Genomic DNA, 13,969 nt, shown 5'->3' on the forward strand with positions numbered 1-13,969 from the left:
TGAGACTCTGATCTCCAATAAACTACTCAGAAAAAGGCAGAAGTGGTGCTATGGCTCAAGTGGTAAAGCACAAACCTTAAGTAAAAGAAGCTCAGGCCCTGAGTTCAAGGCCCAAGCCAAAAAAAATCCTGACTAATAACCATCTCTACTTTAAGAATTCATTTCCCTCTTTGAGGAAGATTCTCCCTGAAACAATCCATATGGTTTTGGAGTCTCCCTTCTTTTAGTCCTCTTCTTTTATCTCTGTTCCCCTATTTCTCTCCTAGTCACTAGCAAATAGTTGTTACCAACCTGTTCAAACTCTCAAAAGTTTTGCATTTTTAAAATGACAAACAAGGAACTCTCTCTGGATTAAATCTACCAGGTTCTGCCTTGAACTTGATTTATGTAATAGAATATGTTCATTTAAGTTACTTTTCTTAAACGCAAGAGACATTTCTCCCTAATTGGAATTCTGACTTCTTGTTGGTCCATCTGACCCAAACTCTAATCAGATTTTTTTAATCTTTTCATGATAATGAAAAATCTTTACCAATTTTGAAGGTTTAATTTCAAGTGCTCCTTGGTGTTATTAATCAAATACTCAGTATGTATACATTTCAAACAAACTCTATTAATCAGGCTGCCAATTAGTTTTCATTTTGTATGGTTTATTTCTCCCACAAGTATTAACTATCAGGTATTTTTCATCCAAAGTTCTGGTTTCTTAGCTTCAGTCACTGTGGTATGAGTCTATGACCTTCGAAAGCAGACTGCTGCTTTGTTTGGGAGAAAAAAAAATCTAATTACAATAGTTAAATGAACTGGAATTAATTAAGTTGTGGATACTTGACATTTATAGCTAATTGGTCATATCTATCATAAAAAGAGAAAATGAGCCTTTTATCTCTGTTTTATCAACCATGATGAAAATCAATAAAGTCTCCAAAAGAGGGGGGGCTTAAGGCTCCCAGCAGCCTTTGACCCAGAAGAAAACACAAGATACTATTAGTGTGACTAGAAATTTCTTAGTCAGGGGGCTGGGAGTTTGGCCTAGTGGTAAAGTGCTTGCCTAGCATGCATGAAGACCGGGATTTGATTCCTTGGTACCACATACATAGGAAAAAGCCAGCAGTGGTATTGAGGCTCAAGTGGTAGAGCTCTAGCCTTGAGAAAGCCCAAGGACAGCGCTCAGGCCCTGAGCTTAAGCCCAGGACTGGCAAAAACAAAAACAGAAATTTCTTAGTCAGCTGAGTGAGGTGGGGGCAGTGCCAGGAAAAAGATTCATGGCTTTCTGCATTTCCAGATAAAAGACTCTGGAGAGAGTTTAATATGGTATGTTGTGAACAGAAAACTTACTACATGAAAGAAAGAAGGGCTTTATCCAATGCTGGCTGTGGTCTCCATGTATTCCTCAACAGCCTGTCACTTGCATTTTACTCTCTGTGTCCAAGATGAACACTACCAGCCACAGTCAAGCGATACAGCCCTAAAATCCCATGTGAGCATCGCTGAAAACACACTAGTTCCTTCATTTCTCAGCCTTCCTGTTCTGCTTCCTGTGAATGGAGCAGACAAGAAAAGGAGAAATGAGTTCATACCGTCATCATGTGTAGAAGTATAAAGTTTGGTAGAAATATAAAGTAAGTGGAAAAGATGAGGAACTTCTGTTTTACTTTTGGGACTCTGTAAATGAGCTTTAACTTGCCTTCCAGGAAGGCTTGTACACATCATCTTTCCATCATTAGTACAAGTGACAGTATTTTTTTCCCATTATATAGAAGGCACAGCTTTCTTTCTTTTCTACAATTTGATGGGTGTATTGTTTTGTTGTTAGGTTAATTTATATTTCTCTGATGATTTCATGTATCTGTGAACCATTTGGCAGCAATCATTAGAGTTTAAATTATGTATTTTTAATGTAACAATTTCACTTCTTAACATACACTCTATACTAGTAATGCCACAATATATAAAGACAAGAAAGATTATTCATAGCCCAAACCTAGACACAAAATCAATGTCCATTAACAGAAACATGGCTTTTTAAACTGTGATGAATCCATAGTATATTAGTCAGGGAGCAGAATCCATCAAATAGATGATAGATAATTAGATACGTAAGATAGATGGACAGATAGATAGATAGATAGATAGATAGATAGATAGATAGATAGATAGATAGACAGACAATAAGGAATTGACTCATGTAACTATAGATTTACCAGTTCTTGAAATCTCCCATTGGAAAGCCAGTTGTGAAATTTCAATCTGAAGCTGAAGGCCTAGCAGCCAAGAGAAAGTCTAATCCAAAGGCCTAAGGTTAAGGAGAGCTGATGGTATAGGACTGAGTTTGAGGCAAGTGACAGTCAATGCCTCAGATCAAAGGCATCCAGACAGTAGTAGAGAAGTGGAAGAAGACAGGCAAAAGGAGGAGGCAAGATGCTAAAAGAGGATAATAGGTTGAATATGACAAAAGTACATTATACACAGGTATGTAATTGTCACAACAAACTTATTATTTTGTACAATTAATACACAATAGTTTTTTTTAAAGGAAAAACTGAATGGAATACTCCCTTACTTCTTTCCATTCTGTTTAGGCTGTTCACAGCATGGATGTGGCACTCTCCCAAGATGATACCTTGGAGAAGGTCATCCGCTTTAATCATTCCATGGGTTCAAATGTGAGTATCACCCAGGAACAAGCTCACAGCCACACTACACCTTAACAAAATATTTAAACAAATACCTGGGCATATCTTAACTCATCAAGGTGACACTTAAAGTTCACAATCACCTATAGAATGAGAGGGTTATACTGGATTTAAAAGGAACATGTGGGAATTGTACCCAAGAAAAATATAGAGATTTCATGGCAGGGTTATTAATGACAAGAAAGAAGTAGAATACTGATAGAATGCAGTCTCATTTGAGGAATCCAGTGATTTACCCTTGGACTCAGGAAAGAGGATTTCTTGTCCTGGTCTGTGGGCTTTAAAGGTTTCTGTTCAAGTCCTTTTCCAGGTGTGCTCTTCCTCACAGACTGGACATGTATACAGCTCAGAAGACATGTCCACCTAAAGACTGTTTCCATTCAGGTGCTGGTATTTTATACTTTCTTATTCAAATAGGTCTGAACCCTGTTTTTTTCTTTCAAGTATAACCATGCTCAGTTACAGACCCTTGATCCAAAGGGAAGCTGAGGACAAGTTTTTGTGGAAGATATGGATAGAGCTTGAATTTATAGGCTGCGTGTCCATGTGAATGAGGTTTCTGGCTGGGAAGGATGGGATCAGGGATAAGTGAAATCCTCCATTTGCACTCTTGCTCTAGTCCTACAAATGGGAAAGGCAGGACAAGAAGAGGCTTCATGCATTGGGTCATTGACGAGGACATCTTAAGCGAGTGCTTCTATGCAGGGAGTTCATGTTGAGCCCAGGAATTGCTTTATTCTATACAAATGCGTGGTTCTTTAGTCAGAGGAAGAAATGTTTCCGCCGCAAAGGGTCTTTGGATCAATGTGCACCAAGAATATGCTATTCCTTAAGCTGAACAGTTACCCCTCCAAAGGCAAAGCAGACAGAATTCCCACAGTGTTCATCCTTCCTGCAAGCCACAGGCACAGCCCCCATATAGAGGCCAGGCAGCAGAGTAGACCTTCTAGAGTACACCAGAATTGTGAGACCATCATGCGAAATGATCAGGAAAGCTCAGCCAGTGTCTCTTACACATGCTGGTTAACCACTGGAACTGTGTATCAGAACTCCCTGAAGGACCTTTCTGTTTCATGAAATACAAGTTTTCCCATTACAAGGCACAGATTGCTCACTGCAGACACAAAATCTCTGTGTTTATTCCTCTTGTGTTTTATAAATCTTATAAATCATAAAGAGTCAAGATTTGGGCCCAAAGTGAAAAAGCCAAAATTAAAAAAAAACCTGCCCAAATTAATTTAAATGAGATACTTTTTCCTGTTTCAATTTTTACTTCACATTTTATAAGGCAGTTAAATTTCCATGGAAAGAGATAGCTTCCAAATCTTCTATGTGCAACTCAAGTATTTCAGATATTTATTTGAGCTTTTAACTATCAAAACTATTTTAAATTATCACACAATCACAAACTGTTTTAGTTGGAATGAACCTTTTAGTCTAATAATTAAAAATGTTTTTGTTAAAAGCCTTTATCAAAGCAACAGTAAAAGAGATAAAAGCTGAGCTGGTTTATCTAGAAATTCAAATTTCTATCCACTGGCTCTACCATGGGAAGCTGTAGAAAAGGAGAAGAGATACCACCATAAACTCCCTTGATAATTTTGAGTCAAATTCAAATACTACTGATCTGTTTTAGAGAAACCAAGTCCTCCAGAGATTAACTCTCAGAAGGAAATGATATCTTGTTAATCAGCATCTGTAAAACAATAGGATATAAATGTAATAATTGCAGCAATAAAGAATAGCATCTTATGGGCAGTTACTACTTACTATGCAATGTGCTAAACAGTCTTGCCTTTACTTCCTCATGCCACTCTTTTAATCCCTATGACTGACAAAAGAAATAATTCTGTTTTGTTCACTATTCATACAGTGTCCTATAGAAGCTTGGTTTTATTTCAGACATAATCATGATCATTTTAGTCCTGTTTTCAGATGAAGAAACTGAGGTTTCACAGGCTGGGAGTCTGGCCTAGTGGTAGAGTGTTTGCCTAGCATTCATGAAGACGGGGGTTTGATTCCTCAGTACCAAATACAGAGAAAAAGCCAGAAGTGATGCTGTGGCTTAAGTGATAGAGCACTAGCCTTGAGAAAGCCCAGGAATAGTGCTTAGGCCCTGAGATCAAGCCCCCGGGGCCTGGCAAAATAAAGAGAGGAAGGAAGGAAGGAAGGAAGGAAGGAAGGAAGGAAGGAAGGAAGGAAAGAAGGAAGGAAGGAAGGAAGGAAAAGAAAGAAAAAAAAGAAAAGAAAAGAAAGAAAGAAAGAAAGAAAGAAAGAAAGAAAGAAAGAAAGAAAGAAAGAAAGAAACTGAGGTTTCAAGATCAAGTGAAATTGTCTTGGTTCAGACCTACAGACTCTAAAATTGGAAACTCGACTCCCAGTATTTACAGCAGTTTCTTAGCTGTGAAGCTCCTGTGCTCAAATAATAAATGGATTCACTAGATATTTTTCTGTTCATCATCACAGTGATGCCCCCTAGATATAGATCTAAATGCTCCAATCAAAATAAATTCTTTGGACAACTGGTACCCAGGATATAACAGTATCAGCATATAGAAGCCTGGAGATAATTCCACTGAGGGGATGAGGAGACATTTTTAAGGATTATAAAACAATTTGAATACAAAATTCGGCACAGGTCCTACATAGGCTTAGGGTTCCCAACAATAGATTTCACCAACAATAGATTCATCTGTAAACTAATATCTTAACATTCTCCCTTTTCTTTTTATACATAGGGGCACTGGATTCCATTTTCTGTAGATGATTGCCATTCTTCCTCAATTGGGTAGCATAAGCATTTTCTCATGGCCTGTCACATATAAGTTGATGAGAGGCTTCCTGTCAGCCATCTGGTCTAAAAGAATGCTGCCCAAATAACAGAACTTTTTGATTAATAACTATGTAATATAGCATGTAGACAGTAAAATGGAGAAAATACTTGCTAACACAAGAATCTGCTTCACTGTTGAAAATCTTCTTGGAGGTATGGGGTAGCCAACTTTCTATTAAGAATTCTGTTTTGGAGCTGGGAGAGTGGCCTAGTGGTAGAGTGCTTGCCTAGCATGCACAAAGCCCTGGGTTCTATTCCTCAGTACCACATACATAGAAAAAGCCAGAAATGGCGCTGTGGCTCAAGTGGTAGAACTCTAGCCTTGAGAAAGCCCAAGGACATTGCCCAGGCACTGAGTTCAAGGCCCAGGACTGGCCAAAAAAAAAATAGAATAGGGCTTAGGCCCTGAGTCCCTGAGTTCAAGCTCAATGACTGACACAAGAAATAATTCTGTTTTGTTCACTATTCATACAGTGTCCTGTAGAAGCTTGGTTTCATTTCAAACAATAATCTTTCCTTACTAAAGAAGTACAGAATGTGTTTAAAGGGGAAAAATAAGCTTGGTAAGCCTCAAAATAATTTAATGTGCCTTCTTTAAAATTGTTACCCAGCAAGCGAGAGCAGAAATCTGGTAAATCTTAATGAAAGAATGGATTATGGTAATGGGGAAAGGTGGTCTATTCTCAGTCAAATTCATAATTCATTTGTGATTAGAAGAGAGACACAAGGTTATTATTATGCCCCTATTTACACAGTGGATCTAGCTGTGCTTCATAATTAAAACAAGCCCTCTTTTTCTTCATCTTCATATTAGGTTCCCTCTACTTTCATTTTTGAATTTTCCATCTTCCTATTACCCTCAGTGTCCTCAGTGTCTAGCAGACACTAGATTAAAGTTGACTCTAACAGCTCTAATAGACCATCCTTTAAGGGATGCTTTGCCATTCCGCCACGTGTATGTAACCTGAGAGAGTGGATCCCTTTACCAACCATAATATCTTGCTTCCAGATGCTGAGAATTTTGGTGGATACTATAATATAAACCTACTCCTTTCTCCAGAGAAGCATTCTTCGTCAAAGGTGTATGAGTTTGCTGGGACTATGAAAAACTAAAAAGCATATACTTGGAAACTGAACTAACAGAAATTTATTCCTCAATATTTCTGGAAGTCCAACATCAAGGTGCTGGAAAATTTGACTTGATGCTAATGCCTCTCTCCTTGACTTGAACATGACTATCTTCTCATGTGACTACAGAGTCTTCTTTCTCTGTGTGTTTACGTCCATACTTCCCTTTCTTAAATAAAAATCTCATCATTAGCTGGGTGCTGGTGGCTCATGCCTATAATCCTGGCTACTCAAGAGGCTGAGATCTAAGGGCTGCAGTTCAGGCCAGTCTGGGCAGGAAAGTCTATGAAACTTTTATTGACTATTAACTCTCAGAAAACCAGAAGTGGTGCTGTGGCTCAAAGTGGTAGAGCACTAGCCTTGAGCAAGAGTTCAGGGACAGTGCCTAGACCCTAAGTTTGAGCCCCACAATCTACAAAAAAAAAAAAAAGAATTCAACTAGTGTTATAAGCCCCAAGCCTTTAGACCTACAGTTTCATGTTAGGAACAACACTTCATATTAACCACATTTACATGGCATTACAGCATACACCTAAATCTATAACCAGAAGGTAAATCCCTCAAAAACTGAAATTACTTAGAACACCACAGAAGCATTGCTAATCAATGCAGTAAACTTAGTTTCTACCCTCTTATCTTGCATTTGAACCACATCCTAGAGGATAGCTTGGTCATTAGATGAAGTTACATTTCATTGGAGCTAAAAAGTTATCAGCAATGAGATATATTACTCTCTTATGCACCACTCAAGAAAAAATGATTACCTATTCCCACTCAGGCATGATATGTCCTTATCAGTTAGAATTTTTCATCTAAATGAAAGAGAATTTTTATTCCTATTGAATTTTTTATCTCTACTTAATGAGCTAGATTCATGTAAGTATATTTTTAAAAAATCATCTATCACTCTTGCACATTAGAAAAGGGAAATATGGAGTGAAAAAATCATTTAAGGTATTCTGGAAACTTCTTCACATTCAGAGAATAGAGATTAATTCTGAATGACATTGAACCCTATGCTTCCAGTGACTGTGCTGTTATTATCTTTGGTGATAAAATCATGGGTGATGTGACACTTCTGAAAATATGTGCGCTATGCTTCCTATCTACGGGCTTATCTTCCAACACACTGACCTCATTCTATAAGACTTTTCAGTTATTTTTTCTTCTTTGTACTATGGAAAACTTTGAACAAATACAAAAGCAACAGAGGGGAATAATGAATCACATTCCTGAGTGAGGACCCAGCTGTCAACATCAGTCACTCCCACCCACACCCTCATCTCCTTTCTCTCCTTCTGTATAATTTTGAACCAAAATGTCTCACATTTCATTTCCTGTGACATGCCATTCTGACATCTGTCTGACATATCCTTCATCCATTAATATTTCAGTATCACTTTTGATAACAATGATACATTTTCCAACCTAAAGAAAAGCAAGAATTCCTTGACATCATTAAAAAAATCTAAGCTGTATTCCAATTATGTCATAAATCGTTTTAAAGTATCTTTACAGAAAGACAAACACCATGCAGTCCTACTCAGAGTGAAATTGAAAAACTATTGGTGTCACAGAAGTTGAGGGATTGTAGGAGGTAGGAAAGATTGGGAGACAGGAAGAGGCAGTCAATGGTTAGAGGGTTCTCATTGTAGCAGAGTGAAGATAATTAACAAGAATACATGATATGTATTGTATTGATGGAAATGAAGATGCAAATTAATTTTCTATGTTTCAAAAGTTTTAATTATAGAATGTAAAAAGGAATGCATTATATTTCTCAAAATCAAACAGAATATTGAACATATTCATCATAAAGAAATGCTGAGACTTTTGAATGATGGATATGCTAATTATCAAGATGATTGGCATCCAGTGTATCACATTATAACCCATAAATATGTACAATTACTATATGTCAACCCCCAAAATAAGGTTTATATGTGATGGTTTATTTATACATTTTATGGTATTTTAATGTAGGTACTCTCTCATTTATTTCTTTGCAATTGATCTGCAGGATTTATCATTGCCTAATTGGTCTTAATTCCATCCCCATAGTATAATTTATTATATCCTTTGGCCCTTGTATCTTGTTTAAAGTGTTTGTTTTTGAACCAGAGCTTTGATCTTAGATAGATGAGATGTTTGAGACAGAAACTCTTCATAGGTTAAGCGCTGAATTCTTCCATAAGGAAGGCACATGTCTCTGGTTGTTTCTTTCTGTGATGTTGGTAGCCACTGATGTATAATGCCAAGATGGACTCATTCATTAGCAATTGAAAACAGGTGATGATCCATATCTACATTTTTATTAAAGAATTTATTAACGTTGATTTTACATCATATTTTAAATGACAAGTTTAACGAACAAGTGTTCAAGAAGGAAATCTCTATATACAATCACTATGTTGGTTCTCCCTAGCCAGGAGCATGGGATGTCTTTCCATTTCCTAGTGACCTCTTTAATTACTTTCGTTAGGCTTTTATAGTTTTCACTGAATAATTCCTTTACATCTTTGGTTAAGTATATTCCTAAGTATTTTTATTCTTTTGGGGGCTATAGCAAATGGGATCATTTTCTTGATTTGGCCTTCTGTTTGTGTATTGTTGGTGTACAAGAAGGCTGATGACTTCTGAAGGTTAATTTTGTATCCTGCCACTTTGCTAAAGTAGTTTATTAATTCTAGAAGTTTGGGAGTGGAGTTTGTTGGGTCACTCAAGTAGAGGATCCTGTCATCTGCGAATAAGGATAGTTTAATTTCTTCTTTCCCTATGTGGATCCCTTTGATGTCCTTTTCTTGCCTTATTGCTCTGGCTAAGGGTTCCAGCACCATATTGAAGAGGAGTGGAGAGAGTGGGCATTCCTGTCTAGTTCCTGATTTTAAGACTGATTTCCAGTCTTTCACCGTTTAGTATAATACTGGCTGTAGGTTTTTCATATATGGCTTTAACTATTTTGAGGAATGTACCTCTTATTCCTATTTTTTCTAGTGCTTTCAACATGAATGGATGTTGTATTTTGTCAAATGCCTTCTCCGCGTCCAGAGAATTTATCCTTTGATTCTTATCCTTAGCTCTATTGATGTGATGTATTACATTGATTGATTTGTGAATGTTAAACCAGCATCTCTGGGATGAAGCCTACTTGATCATAGTGTATGACTTTTTAAATTTGTTTGTGGATTCTGTTGGCTAATATCTTATTGAGGAGTTTTGCTTCTGTGTTCATTAGAGAGACAGGTCTGTAGTTTTCTTTTTTTTGTTGGGTCTTTCCCTGGTTTGAGGATGAGAGTAATATTAGCTTCATAAGATGAGTTTGGTATTGCTCCTTCTGTTTTTATTTCTCAGAAGAGTTTCAAGAGTATAGGTGTTATTTCATCTTTAAACATCTTATAGAATTCCGCAGTGAATCCATCTGGACCTGGGCTCTTTTTGGTTGGCATTTCCCTGATTGCTTCCACAATTTCATTGTAAGAGATTGGTTGTTCAATTTGTTTACCTCATCATTGTTCAGTGTGGGTAGCCTATATTTATTTAAGAAATCATCCATTTCTACTAGATTTTCTTGTTTCTTTGAATATAGGCCCTGGTAGTACCTATTCATTATGGACTGAATTTCTTGAAAATCAGTTGTGATTGTTCCCGTGGGGTCTCTAATCTTGTTTATTTGAGTCTCTCCTCTTCTTTTTTTGATTAATCTTGCAAGGGGTCTGTCTATTTTGTTGACTCAAAGAACCAACTTTTTGATTTATCAATTTTGTGTATAGTAGATCTTATTTCAATCCCTGATATTTCTGATTTTATTTTTGTTATTTCTGTCATTCTAGTTGTTTTAGAATTATCTTTTTCTTGCTCCTCTAAGTGTTTCAGGGTTTTTTTTAAGGTTATTTACATGCTCTTCTTCTGTCTTTTTAGTATGTGCTCCAAGTGCAATAAATTTGCCTCTTAGAACTGCCTTTGCTGTGTCCCATAATTTCCTTTCTGATGTTTCTTGATTGTCATTACATTCAAGGAAGTTTTTAATTTCATTTCTGATCTGATCTGTAACCCAGGAGTTATTCAGAAGTATGTTGTTCAGCTTCCAAGTGATTGAATGTTTTTTGACTTTGACTACATTGTTCAGGATTAGTCTGACTCCACTGTGGTCTGATAGAATGCATGGGATTATATCAGTCCTCTTGTATCTGCTTAAGTTTTCTGTATGAACTATTATATGATCTATTTTGGAGTGTGTTTCATGTGCTGCTGAGAAAAATGTAAAAAGTCTTGCCGTTGGGTGGAAGACTCTGTGTATATCTGTTAAGCCCAGCTGGGCTATGGTGTCATTTAAGTCGATGGTGTCTTTGCTTAACTTTTGTTGAGCTGACCTGTCATTTGTTGAGAGTGGTATATTGCGGTCTCCCACTATGATTGTGTTTGAGTCTATCTTGTTCTATAATTATAAGAGAGTTTGTTTGACAAATTTGGGTGATCCCATATTGGGGGAGTAAATGTTTATAACTGTAATATTATGGGCATGGATTGTACCCTTTACTAATATATAATGGCAGTCTCTATCCTTATGTACTGATTTTACTGAGAAGTTAATTTTGTCGGGGATTAAGATTGCTACTCCTGCTTTTTTGCATGGTGCATTGGAGTGGAAAATTCGTTTCCATCCTTTCACTTGGAATTTGTTTCTGTCTTTGGCCATGAGGTGGGTCTCTTGGAGGCAACATATGGATGGGTGGTGTTTCTTAATCCAGTCTGCTGCTCTGTGTCTTTTGATTGGATTGTTCACCCCGTTCACATTTAGGGAAATTATGGAGAAGTGGTCAGTGTCTATTGTTATTATTCATTTTTACTTCTAAGTTTCTTTCTGTCTCTTTTTTCCCGCTTTTGGGTTTAGTGAATTATAGATACTATCATATGTCTAGATGAGTTCCTTCTAGGATCTTGCCTGTTTGGAGTCCTGAAACCTTCAATAATGTGAGTATTTTCCCTTTTGAGGTTGGGGAAATTCTCTGCTATGATTTTGGTGAATAAGGATTGCATTCCTTTGTCCTGAAATTCTGTGCCCTCATCAATCCCTATTATACAAAGATTTGACTTCTTTGCTGTATCTGCCAGGTCCTGGAGTTCTCTCTGGTGGATTCTGACTGATTTTTCCAGGGTGGTGATTCTCTGTTCCAGGTCTTGTGTTTTATCTTCCGTTCCTGATGTTCTATTCTCCATCTCAGTCAATCTGCTGCTTAATGTGAGCCACCGTGTCCAGCTTTTGTGGATAATTCTTGTTCTTGCTTTTATTTTGTAACTTATATGCTAACAACTATGAAGAAGCCATCCAGATAGAGACCCTGACATCTCATGGTCTCACAAGCAAATGTGTTTTCAATCTCTGACATATACCCAGTGGCTATTTGCTCCCTATATTTTTTAATACTCAAATGGAAGTCTTAGTCCTTAACAAGTGAAAGAATTAAATGCTACTCTCCAAGACCCTCTAGAGGTTCACTAGAAACATTATATGTAATCTGGTTTTGAGGGATTAATTAGAAAGGGAAGCAACTGAATCAAATAGAGTCCAGTAGATGGTACCTCTTTTAAGGGAGTCCCTGATGTTGGCCACAGGAGTGAAAGTGTGATGGATTATTTATCTATTGCATTTTTTGAATTCTCCTTCTCAGTTTATTGGAGATGAGTCTGATTATGATCAGTAACTTCAGTTGGGTTATCAATAGAAAAGCCCAGTCACATTGTGTCCCTGTGGCTTAGACTTCTTCACAGCATGACAGCAAATGTTTCCAATGTGCAAACCTTCTAGTATGCAGGAAACAGAAACACCCAGTTCTTTCACAAAACCAGACTGAGAACTGGACAGGATTACTTTAGTCACATTCTATTGATTAAACAAGCATCATGCCAGCCCAGATTTTAGCGAAGAGCAATACATCCCACCAACCAATCAATAGAAGATGTCTAAGAATCAGCTATTATCTTCAATATATCACACAGTATGAAGTCAAATAGGAGAGATGCCAGATTCCCTTTTAGACCTGGAAAGTTGCAGAAACAGGCAATAAAGCCTTGGCCTGTAAAAGGGATGATTCCACAGTTTGATGCTAATAATAACATTTTACTCATCCACGTTGAAAAAGAGAATTTGTTTATCCTTAGTTCATACTTTTATCACAATGTGCTAGCTAACATGTGTATATTTTCTAGTAATCATATTTGGAATTCTGTAGCATTTTTTTATCAACTAAACAGTCTTTTGTCAAATAAGCTAAGTTTTCAATTATGAGTGTGATTAACTTCCTTCCATCTGTTCATCTTCTCCATCTGGAAGGTCTATTTGTCTCACTTAAGTCTCAAATCTGGCCTCCAAATCTCTTTGTTTTCCTTGTAATTTCTATTTCTATGTTGTTCTTTCTGTTTTGAGAAAAAGCTTTTCACTTGGGATCTCATTTCTTCAGTCATAAATTCAGTTATCAGCAGTAACCATTTTTCTTCTACTTCTTTTTCTTTATGGAGAGAGAAGTGGAGGCACTATATGTAATTTTTAGCCCCTAAATTTAAGGCTGTTTTGTGTGTGTGTGTGTGTGTGTGTGTGTGTGTGTGTGTGTATGTATCTGTATCTGTGTATGTGTGTGTTAACGGTAAGCACAAAGCTTCTTCCATATAACATTTATGAAAAATTAGATATTCTTGTGTGTTCCTCTTTTGCCAATATTACTACATGTCCTTCAGAATTAATTACACCCTCTCAACATGCTTTTGATTTATGCCTTTGTGTAAACTAAAATAAAGATGTATACATTAGGGAAGAACAAATATCTTCCTACATAAGTGATAAAGGCCTTACTTCTACATACAGTCCTAAGCTAGCTTCTTTGCTGATTAGTCTGCGTGAGTCTTTCAAGCCAACTTTGTTTCTGGTGGACTGATTTCATGGGTTCTTCAGATTTCTCCCCACTTAGAATGCAAGTTGAAGATGTCTGTGGTTGAGTAGGCTTCTCCACAAGCTGGCCCTTCATGAAACCCTTTTAGCGTCTGCATCGTCAGTTACAGCTATAGCCATATTCAGTTGTAATCAGGGCATCTCTATCAGAAAATCTATTTTGTGGCAGACCAAGGATTGATTCCACGAATCAATGACCTGGAAAAAAGACCTTTTACAATGACCACAGAAAAGTCATTTCTAATGAACATACTACAGACAGGAAAAATTCCTTCTGCTCTTTCATGCTGTTAGTTTACTGATGTAGCCACTAGAGTAATTTTCCACCAAGCAGAATGAATCCACTTTGAACTTCATCCTTGGTCTTTT

Source organism: Megascapheus bottae, chromosome 18 (genome assembly GCF_031878675.1).
Source record: "Megascapheus bottae isolate mThoBot1 chromosome 18, mThoBot2.hap1, whole genome shotgun sequence".
In the NCBI taxonomy this organism is placed as follows: domain Eukaryota; kingdom Metazoa; phylum Chordata; class Mammalia; order Rodentia; family Geomyidae; genus Megascapheus; species Megascapheus bottae.